Raw genomic sequence first — 11,553 nt, forward strand, 5'->3', positions numbered from 1 at the left:
GCCAACATACAATGACTTACCAAACTTGCAGGGCGGGACAGTTGGTACCCGCGGTCCTCGGTGGAGTCCGACCATGATTTGCCGGACTTAAAGAGTACCTTCCAAATGTCCTTGTGCGAAGAGCCAAAGAGCTCTAGCAGGGTCTGGTGCTTGGCCGGGTCGAATTCCCATAAATTTCAGGCCCTGTGTTGACAAGGCAGAATCCGGCGAACTAACATCACCTGGACTACATTGACAAGTTTGATATTCTTGTCTTCCATATCCTTCACGCGCGTTTGGAGCACCGATAGTTCGTCGGACAAAGACCAGTTCAGGCCCTTATTGGGCCAGGACGTAAGCCGCAGGGGGGCTCCGGGTCAGAATTCGGGAGCAGCGGCCCATTCCGTGCCGCGCGGCTCAGTGATGTAAAACCACTTATGTTGCCACTCTTTGACGGAATCATTAAAAGTACCTGTCGGCCATGTGACGTTGGGCATCTTGCTCACCATGTTACCTCCGCACTCGGCGTGCTCGCCGCTCACTACCTTGGGCTTCACATTAAAGATCTTCAGCCATAAGCAGAAGTGTGGCGAGATGCGGAGAAAGGCCTCACACACGATGATGAAGTTGAGATGTTGAGGAAGGAATTGGGGGATTGATCGTGAAAATCGATCCCGTAATAATACATGATGTCGCGAACAAATGGGTGAAGGGGAAACCCTAGCCCGACAAAATGAGGGAGGAATACAACCCTATCGTGGGGTTCCGGAGTAGGGACGATCTGTCCCGCCGTCGGAAGACAGTGGCTGGTTTTCTTGGCCAGATACCCGGCCTCCCGAAGCTTTTTGATATCCTTCTCCCGGACGGTAGAGGCCATCCACTTGCCTCCTGCTCCGGATCAGGACATTTTCGGAAGACCTTTGTGGGCGGAGAAGATGAGCGCTTGGGCGCTGGAACTCGAGCGAGGGGGAATGGATAAGCAGAGGAAGAAGAAGGCGTGGGAGAAAAAGGGGAGTCCTTATCTCCTTATAAAGGCAGAAGGGATCCTGCGCCTCCCCACTTGCCTGGTAAACTCTTTTATTCCCCAAGCGCTGTGATTGATGGCGCGGTTGGGTTACCCACACCCGTATTGATGAGAATCCCGTGATAAGGGGACACGATCTCTGCTTTGACAAGACGTGCCAATAAGGCTGCCTCGCAATATGTGCGATAGCAGGTTGGGAAAAATGGTTCACATAATGACCGGGCCGCTGTGTGATGTCACACTATGAAAAATTGTCAGCAGATTAGATTGGTGGAATATCTACGGTGGTATGTGGAATTTGTTTTGCAGAGCCGGACACGATCCTTGTGTTCAAAATCTTCTATGGAGTGTTCGGAGAAGGAACCCTCCTTGCAATGCCGAAGACAATCTGCGCGCCGGACTCATCGTCATTGAAGCCTGGTTCAGGGGCTACTGAGGGAGTCCTGGATTAGGGGGTCCTCGGACAGCCGGACTATATACTTTGGCCGGGCTGTTGGACTATGAAGATAGAATATTGAAGACGCTGTCCCGTGTCCGGATGGGACTCTCCTTTGCGTGGAAGGCAAGCTTGGCAATTCGGATATGTAGATCTCCTTCTCTGTAACCGACTCTGTGTAACCCTAGTCCCCTTCGGTGTCTATATAAACCGGAGGGTTTTAGTCTGTAGGAGGACAATGATCATAATCATTGGCTAGCTTCTAGGGTTTAGCCTCTACGATCTCGTGGTAGATCAACTCTTGTAATACTCATATCATCAAGATCAATCAAGCAGGAAGTAGGGTATTACCTTCATCGAGAGGGCCCGAACCTGGGTAAACATTATGTCCCCCGCCTCCTGTTACCATTAGCCTTAGACGCACAGTTCGGTACCCCCTACCCGGGATCTGCCGGTTTTGACAACGACAGGGGGGCATAATTAGAACAAAGTATTCTCATTAGTTCCTATTAACATGTATACTTTGCTTCTGGCCCCCCTGACATTGCATTCAAGCTCCGCCACTGCACGTAGCTAGGACCGCGACCCACATCATGAACTAATTGCTTCACAACAACAGTTATCCACACATGACAAATGATAGAGTAACAGAAAAATAAGCTTCATTCATAGTTTCCCATGATCTAACTAGTTTAGTGCGCATGAGTTCATTTCCTGCATGCTAACGGCAGTTTGTGATGATGACCTAATTAAAATGGATATGGATGCCACGCATGCATGTTGCTGAATATATTTATTGGTTGATTAGCCTAACTCAGAAGAACAACGAAAAAAGATGGCCGACGATGCAGTCTTAAAACAAAACAAGAGCATGCCATGAAATCGGGAGCCTTGTGCAGATTAGCAAGTCTGCAAATAATGGAGCTTAAACTATGTCATTCGCACTAGAGACTTCTGAAGATCATTTTAATCATTTGAAGATACCATACAAGAACCGTGCATACGTATGTGATCCACTATTTTACACAAGACAAAGATAGAGGGAATCTTTAGAAGGTGAGCTTGCTGACCGAATCGATGCGCTTTCTCTCTAAGATATGGAAATAATAATCAAAAAATGACACCTCAGGGATTGGATCAGAATAGAGCTAGCACAAGTCTACGACAGTAGTGACATCCAGGGAGAGCGCACTTTTATCATCAAAAAGCATTGTGCTTCGGACACTTCAGTTGCTTGCCTGCAGAGTACGAATTCCGTGCAGACAAGTTTGGGTTGACATTTTAGGATGAAGCATGCTCAACTAAAAGACAAAATTTGTTTGTAACAAGCTAGCAGATTAAAACACTGTGGTCCTTCAGCTAGCACTTAGTAGAAATAATTTGCATGAAATTATGCTTAACCATAAGGGTGGCGTGTTGGCTCTTGAATCAATTTTGTCAATAAGAATGTTATTTGCCCCGCAAGCATGAAAATTGTTTTTTTGTGGTAAAATCATGAAAATGATTAAAACTTCAATTTTGATACATTAGTACGTACTGTGTAAAGCTGGTTATATTCTCTAAAAAAAGGGCGTCAAGCTTATATATATACTCCTAACTCACATGTAAGAAGGAGGAATTGTTTAATCTATTATTCTTTTGGACTTACGTTGGTAAAAAGAATATAGTGAAGTGGCGAGGAGCTGATCTATGGAACAAGACGCAGAGCAAGTCAGCAGTCACACACACTGTTTATTCGACGCACTTTCCTATCTTTGAGAAGTCTCAACTGTAGCGCATCGAAAGCAGCACTGCTCACGTTTGAACAGATTCTCACCTCAACAAGAACGCGCAGATGGAAGAGCACCATATACTTCTAGATGCTTGATCGGCAAGATACACGTGTACAATCGATGTACTTGTGTGGCATCATCACTTTACAAAAAGACAAACAAAGGGAGGGACGGAACTCAACGTTGACGCACATTTGGGCGTATGATAGTAAAGGAGCACGTTGCTAGCTTGCAGCTAGCGAGACGTGTATATATGCCATGTCGTCCCTAATGAATTAACTATCATAAAGATATGGAAGAACAGGTGCTTCCATAATTCTCCTATGAAGGTTTCATCTCTGGTCGATTTTACTGCAGGATTTTGGTTTCTTGGAGACATGGCAGGCTACCAACGACGACACCGCAAGCTTTCAAGAGGAGCCATGGTTCAGTGTATGGAAGGAGCACAGGATTACAAGAAGGACACGGAAGTGGAGTCATTGTCAGGGTCGTCGCCGGTGGAAAGGCGTGCATGATCGATGCTGCGGGTTGGAATTTGAAGCCAGAATTGTTTAAGTGAGGCTAATCGGGGATCAGATCCCGACAGTACTTGCCCGGCCAATCCTTCTCCTCCGACTTTCTGCAGAGTGATCCACGATGCGATATGTACATCATACAGTACATACTATAGGGAATGTATGCACTCGCGCGGTGTATGTATTCTCAATCAAAAAACTGAAAACGTGTCTGCGAGATGGTGTCATTTTTGCTAAGCTTCGAGGATTTCCGCGAGTGGTGATGGAAGTGGACTGCTTAGAGGTTGTAAACCTCTCGGATCGCGCAGTTTTTCGCGCTCACTAGTAACACCGTTACTTCTAGAAATTGAAGAGTTAGCTTCATCTTTTTCCTCTTTTATTATTCAACATGTAATGAGAAATGCTTACACCTCCGCTCACTTGTGTGCAAAACATGCTTGTACACTAGAGGTGACGGGATGTTGGATGGACTCTCCCCCCGTTTTCCTCATGACCAGCGTTCTCGCTGACCATGCTGGAGCTGTTGATGATTGAATAAAAGCTCTAAGTTTCCCGCAAAAAAAAAACTGAAAAGGTCAGCCTGCTCCACGCGTACATGCGACTCGCAGCATAAACGGGCAAAGAACTTTTCTTCCTTCCTCTTTGAGGTAAATAAATGCCCAAAGAAACTAGGGGCACCGGTGTTCACATCAACACTTCAACGTGTCGGTCATCTCTTGTTATGTTAAGGAAAAAAGAATCAAAAGATGACATGGCAATATGGCATGGCGATCGAGGTTAGTGAAACTTTCAGAAATACTGCCTAATATTTCTATGTACGGTTTTGCTATTTCTCAGGTAGCTGGAATTTTTTGTTGCCTCGGGCATTTTTTTCTTCCCAAGCACACGAGATGTGGAGGTCCTACCTAGCTTGTTGGAGAAGAACCAACCCCACTATCTATATCAGGGGAAAACAATAGCCTCATTATCTATCTTAATAATTAGAGGGATGCCATAACCCCACTATCTATCTTAGGGGTGGGGGTGCAGGGGATCGCAAGAGTTATACACTAGTGCGGCGGGGCCTTAAGGGATGGTCGATGCGGCGACCAGCATGGCGGTGGGGGGAGGTCGAGGGGAGGGCGGTCCGGCAACAACCATCAGGGGGGAGGCAGGCGGTTAAGCCTGGGTTGGCCGGTGGTGGCGTGAGGAAGAAGAAGGTGAAGGTTGAAGATGAACAATGCTCAATCTATTTTTAGACGTTGGATGAAGATCTAATGGTCGTTGATGAAAGTGTCTGATAAAACATGTTTTTTCCGGTACCTGATAAATAGATGGTCCCATATATGTGATGATATATTGCATTTGCACGGCAGACACCATAACCTAGGTGCATGCGGAAGAAGAATGCATATACAAGTAGCGGAACCGTTCAAAGTTTGGCTTCTTCGCTGCCCCACATGTTCCAAAGTTTATAAGAATAGAAATGTTACTACTCCTCCAGTCCTACTTACCACATGCATATGTTTGGAGGGGAAAAAGAATGAGGGTCTGCTTAGAGAGTGATATTACTATCAGCGTCTGTCTTTTTCTTGAAGATCTATTTATTCTAAATAGATTTCCGATCATCGGGCAAGTCGACCAAAGTGCACACTCTGTTCTCATAAATGAATATTATCTCAGATTTCATGGCCTCAAGCTATTTGTTGGAATTTGGGCTCATCATAGCTTCTTCATAGTTCGTAGGCTCGCTGTTGTCTAACAACATGACTTTCAGGACAGGATCACGGTACCACTCTGGTGCAGTACGTGTTCTGGTCGACCTACGAGGTTCAGTAGTAACTTGATCTGAAGTTTCATGATCATCATCATTAGCTTCTTCTCTAGTTGGTGTTGGCATCACGGGAACGGTTTTATCTGATGTGCTACTTTCCAATTCGAGAGAAGGTACAACTACCACATCAAGTTCTACTTCCTCTCACTCACTTCTTTCGAGAGAAACTCCTTCTCTATAAATGACATATCCTTAGCAATAAAGATCTTGCCTTCGGATCTGTGGTAGAAGGTATACCCAATAGTCTCTTTAGGGTATCCTATGAAGACACATTTCTTCGCTTTGGGTTTGAGATTATCATCAGGCTGAAGCCTTTTGACATAAGCGCATCATCCACATACAACACATGAACCATCTCCCGTTCCTCCATTCCAACACATGAACCATCTCACTTTCCTCCATTTCTGCTTGGACGAGACCTATATAACAAGTAATCCAAGCCGCAATGTGAAGCATGTGCGATTACTTGGACCTCAACGTCGACGTTGGAAGTGTCCTACAGATTCTTCTATTTGGTGAGCATCAAATCTATAAAAGTGGATCGTACGCACGCACAATGAGACGATGATAGGTATTCCTTGTTGCAATGCACCTAATTAAGTTGCTAGCTGAAAAAGCTAGCTAGGTTTAGCTAACGATCGATCTAATCCCCATTCTTGTGTTTGTTCCCTTTCGTTTTCTCTGATGTCACTCCACGCAGCTAGGACCGCGACCCACATCATGAACTATTTGCTTCACAACAACAGTTATCCACACGTGGCAATTAACAAAGTAACAGATAAATAAGATTCATTCATAGTTTCCCATGATCTAACAAGTTCATGCGTGCTAACGGCAGTTTGTGATGATGACCTAATTAAAATGGATATGGATGCCACGCATGCATGGTGCTAAATATATTTATTGGTTGATTAGCCCAACTCAGAAGAACAACGGAAAAAGATGGCTGGTGTTAAAACAAAGCAAGGGCATGCCACGAAATCAGGAGCCTTGTGCAGATTAGCAACTCTGCTAATAATGGAGCATAAACTATATCATTAAAACAAAGCAAGGGCATGCCACGAAATCGGGAGCCTTGTGCAGATTAGCAACTCTGCTAATAATGGAGCATAATTCGGACTGGAGACTTCTGAAGATCATTTGTTAATCATTTGGAGATAGCATACAAGAACCGTGCATACGTATGTGATACTCTATTTTATACGAGACAGAGAAAGAGGGAATCTTGAGATTTGAGAAGGCGAGCTTGCTGACCGAATCGATGCACTTTCTCTCCAAGATATGGAAATAATAAACAAAAAATGACACCTCAGCAATTGGATCAGAATAGTTCTAGCACAAGTCTACGACAGTAGTGACACCTACGGAGTGCACGTTTATCATCAAAAAGCATTGTGCTTCGGACACTTCAGTTGCTTGCCCGCAGAGTACGAATTTCGTGCAGAAAAATTTGGGTTGACATTCTAGGATGAAACACGCTCAATTAAAACACAAATTTCGTTTGAAACAAGCTAGCAGATTCAAACACTGTGGTCCTTCAGCTAGCACTCAGTAGAAATAATTTGCATGAAATTATGCTTAACCATAAGGGTGGCGTGTTGGCTCTTGAATCAATTTTGTCAATACGAATGTTATTTGTCCCGGTTTCAGGCAAGCATGAAAATGAATTTTTTTTACGGTAAAAGCATGAAAATGATTAAAACTTAAAATTTGATACAGTAGTACGTAATGTGTAAAGCTGTTTATATTCTCTAAAAAAAGGCGTCAAGCTTCTATATATACTCCTAACCCACATGTAAGAAGGAGGAATTGTTTAATCTATTATTCTTTTGGACTTAGGTTGGTAAAAAGAATATAGTGAAGTGGCGAGCAGCTGATCTATGGAACAAGACGTGGAGCAAGTCAGCAGTCACACACACCGTTTATTCGACGCACTTTCCTATCTTTGAGAAGTCTCAACTGTAGCGCATCCAACGCAGCACTGCTCACGTTTGAACGTGCAGATGGAAGAGCACCATATACTTATGGATGCTTGATCGCATACGAGTCATTCAAGAGGAATTGATGGGATTCTTTCTTGACCACGTCATAAATAAAGACGGAGAATACCATGTGGAAGTTCAAATAGACCTTAGATGTTAGGGCCGCGGTTTGTAAGAGATCTTATATTGTATATATGTAGCTAGTAGCGTCGGATAGATATACAGAAACTTGTTGTTCGACCAATCTCACAGAGAAAGAGAGGTCGACCACTTCTCTCTGTATATGTTCATCATAACGATCTTGTGTACTTGATGGTTCCTTCATTTTTTTACTAGTTAGCGTGTCGAGTTCTCTCTATACGTGTGGTAGCTAGCGTCGACCAAGTACGGAGATAAGAGATGTCACTTCTCTCTAGCTATTAGCTAACTAACACAATATGTGAAACCCCTAAATAATTAACCCTCCAAAACCCCCAACGCCCCCACCCCCCTCCCCTAAAAAAACAAAAACCCCAGCTCCTGAGCCGCCGACGCGTGGATGCCATTTGGTCCCGGTTGGTGTTACCAACTGAGACTAAAGGCCCTCCTGCATGGGTTCGCTGCAACGACCACGTGGAGCATCATCTGTCCTGGTTCTTAAGCGAACCGGGACTAAAGGTGTTGGGCTTTAGTCTCGACACATTAGTCCTGGTTCCAGAACCGGGACTAAAGGCCCTCTAGAACCGGGACAAATGACCCATTTTCTACTAGTGATAGGTACTTCTTGTTGCATTTTGCACCTAATTAAGCTTCTAGCTAAAAAAGCTAGCTAGGTTTCGCTAACGATCAATCTAATCCCCGTTCTTGTGTTTGTCCCCTTTCGTTTTCTCTGATGTCACTCCACGCAGTTAGGGCCGCGACCCACATCATGAACTAATATAATAGTTTTACAACACAACAGATATCCACACATGGCAATTGATAGAGTAACAGAAAAAATAAGCGTCATTCATAGTTTTCCATGATCTAACTAGATTAGTGCGCATGAGTTCATTTCCTGCATACTAGCGGCAGTTTGTGATGATGACCAGGGGCGGACCCAGGATTGGGCCAAGCCCAGGGCCCCATCCTGCTACAGTGCATCTACAGTGTGTCTACACTGCTCACTACGCTGCACTATAGTAAACGAAGCAATTCCTCCTTCACGCCCCGGGCCCAGCCCCCCCGCCTAGGTCATGCATCCGCCACTGATGATGACCTAATAAAAGAAAAAAGTTCATTTTACTACCCTGAAAAAAGTTGGTGGTTCACATAACCCCCTGATCTTTATTTCGGTTCCTTTCACCCCCTAAACAATCCTATACCGGGCAAAATCAATCCCTGGATGGTTTTGACTCATCTTGGCGCTGACGTGGCAACAGTCAAATGGTGGTTTTGACCTGTGGGTGGGCCTCCATCAGGTGGACCGCGTTTTGTCATCGCCTACCTCCCCGAGCATCGCTCCCTCGCACCCGAACCCTGCCCCGCCTCCGACCGACGCCGATGACTGCCGGAGTTCCAAGGCGCCACCCCGAGCGCCCCGCTTCTCCTTCCTCCCTTCTCTTTCCTCTCCCTCTCTCTTCCCTCGTATCTCTCTCTCAGGTACAGGTCACTCCACCGCCACAAGCTCGCCGCCGTACCATCTTCACACCGCCGCCGGAGTCCGGATCCGGCCGGAACCAGATCAGATGGGGGCACCACCCTCAGATCTGGTCGTCCCTCGCCTCCCCGGGCCGCCTGCATCGCTGTAGCGCCGCCACCTCCACGTCCATGGCCGGCCCTTGCTACCCCATCCACACCCCTGGCCGGCCGCCTCTGGTCAACGGGAGGCCACGACCTCCGCAGCCGCCTTGACCGTCGCCCCGGCCTCCTCTGCGCACGGCTACGCCTGAGCACGACCGCGCCGATGCGCCGCCGCTGAAGCCCTCCATGCCGGCGACCTCGGAGCAGGACCACACTGATGTGGCATCATTAGTTTAGGTCCCCTTCTGTTAATCTAAGACATTGACATGTGGGTCCCCTTCATCACTAGGGTTAGTCTGAGACATTGACATGTGGGTCCCCTTCTGTTAATGATGCAATTAGGGCTAAATTAGTCCCTTGTTAATCTCCGTGCAACCGAGATGTGGGCCCCATGTGCCATATTTGACCGGGCCCAACAGTCGGTGAGAGTGTCTAGCTAAGAGGGCCCCACCGACAGGCCAAATACCGTCTTTGACTATGTCCACATCAGCATCCGGTATAGGCAAAACCAGCCAGGGATGGTTTTTGCCCGGTTTGGGATTGTTTAGGGGGGTAAGAGAACCGAAAAAAAGATCAGGGGGTTATGTGAACCACGAACTTTTTTCACGAACTTTTTTCAGGGTAGTAAAATGGACTTTTTTCCCTAATAAAATGGATAGGGATGCCCCACATGCATGGTGCTGAATATGTTTATTGGTTGATTAGCCCAACTCAGAAGAACAACGAAAAAAGATTTTTCAAAGATGTTGTGTTAATCAAAGCAAGGGCATGCCCATGAAATCGGGAGACTTGTGCAGATCAGCAACTCTGCTATAATAATGGAGCATAAACTATATCATTCGGACTGGAGACTTCTGAAGATCATTTGTTAATCATTTGGAGATAGCATACAAGAACCGTGCCTACGTATGTGATACACTATTTTACACGAGACAGAGAGAGAGAGGGAATCTTGAGAAGGTGAGTTTGCTGACCGAATCGATGCGTTTTCTCTGCAATATATGGAAATAATAAACAAAAAATGACACCTCAATGATTGGATCAGAATAGTGCTAGCACTAGTCTACGACAGTAGTGACATCCACGGAGAGCACAAGTTTATCATCAAAAAAGCATTGTGCTTCGGCCACTTCAGTTGCTTGCCTGCAGAGTACGAATTTCGTGCAGACAAATTTGGGTTGACATTTTAGGATGAAGCACGCTCAGTTAGAACACAAAATTCGTTTGTAACAAGCTAGCAGATTTAAACACTGTGGTTCTTCAGCTAGCACTCAGTAGAAATAATTTGCATGGAATTATGCTTAACCACAAGGGTGGCGTGTTGGCTCTTGAATCAATTTTGTAGAATGTTATTTGTCCCGGTTTCAGGCAAGCATGAAAATGAATTTTTTTTAGTGGTAAAAGCACGAAAAAGATTAAAACTTCAATTTACCTCACATGTAAAAAAAGGGGGGAAGAGGGAGTATGTTAAAATTTGCCAAAAAGAATATACTGAAGTGTCGAGCAGCTGATCTCTGGAACAAGACGCGGAGCAAGTCAGCAGTCACACACACCTTATTCGACTCTGCACTTTCCTATCTTTGAGAAGTCTCAACTGTAGTGCATCGAATGCAGCACTGTTCACGTTTGAACAGATTCTCACCTCAACAAGAACGTGCAGATGGAAGAGCACCATATACTTATAGATGCTTGATCGGCAAGATACACGTGCACAATCGGTGTACTTGTGTGGCATCATCACTTTACAAAAAGACAAACAAAGGGAGGGAGGGAGCTCGTAGAGTATCTGATTCTGATCCCTGCAGGTTAGCCATGTACTTAAGCATTGTTTACTCGAATTAACACTTGTATATATGATGTCCCTAAAGAACTCAACGTTGATGCACATCTGGACGTAGTATGATAGTTAACGAGCACGTTGCTAGCATCTAGCGATATATGCCATGTCGTCCCTAATGAATTAACTATCATAAAGATATGGAAGAACATGTGCTTCCATAATTCTCCTATCAAGGTTTCATCTCTGGTCGATTTTACTGCAGAATTTTGGTTTCTTCGAGACATGGCAGGCTAGACGACGACACCGCAAGCTTTCAAGAGGAACCATGTGAGGGACTTCCGGACTAGGGGGTGTCCGGATAGCCGAACTATCATTATCGGCCGGACTTCAAGACTATGAAGATACAAGATTGAAGACTTCGTCCCGTATCCGGATGGGACTTTCCTTGGCGTGGAAGGCAAGTTTGGCGATACGGATATGTAGATCTCCTA

This window comes from Triticum dicoccoides, chromosome 3B (genome assembly GCF_002162155.2).
Source record: "Triticum dicoccoides isolate Atlit2015 ecotype Zavitan chromosome 3B, WEW_v2.0, whole genome shotgun sequence".
NCBI lineage: Eukaryota > Viridiplantae > Streptophyta > Magnoliopsida > Poales > Poaceae > Triticum > Triticum dicoccoides.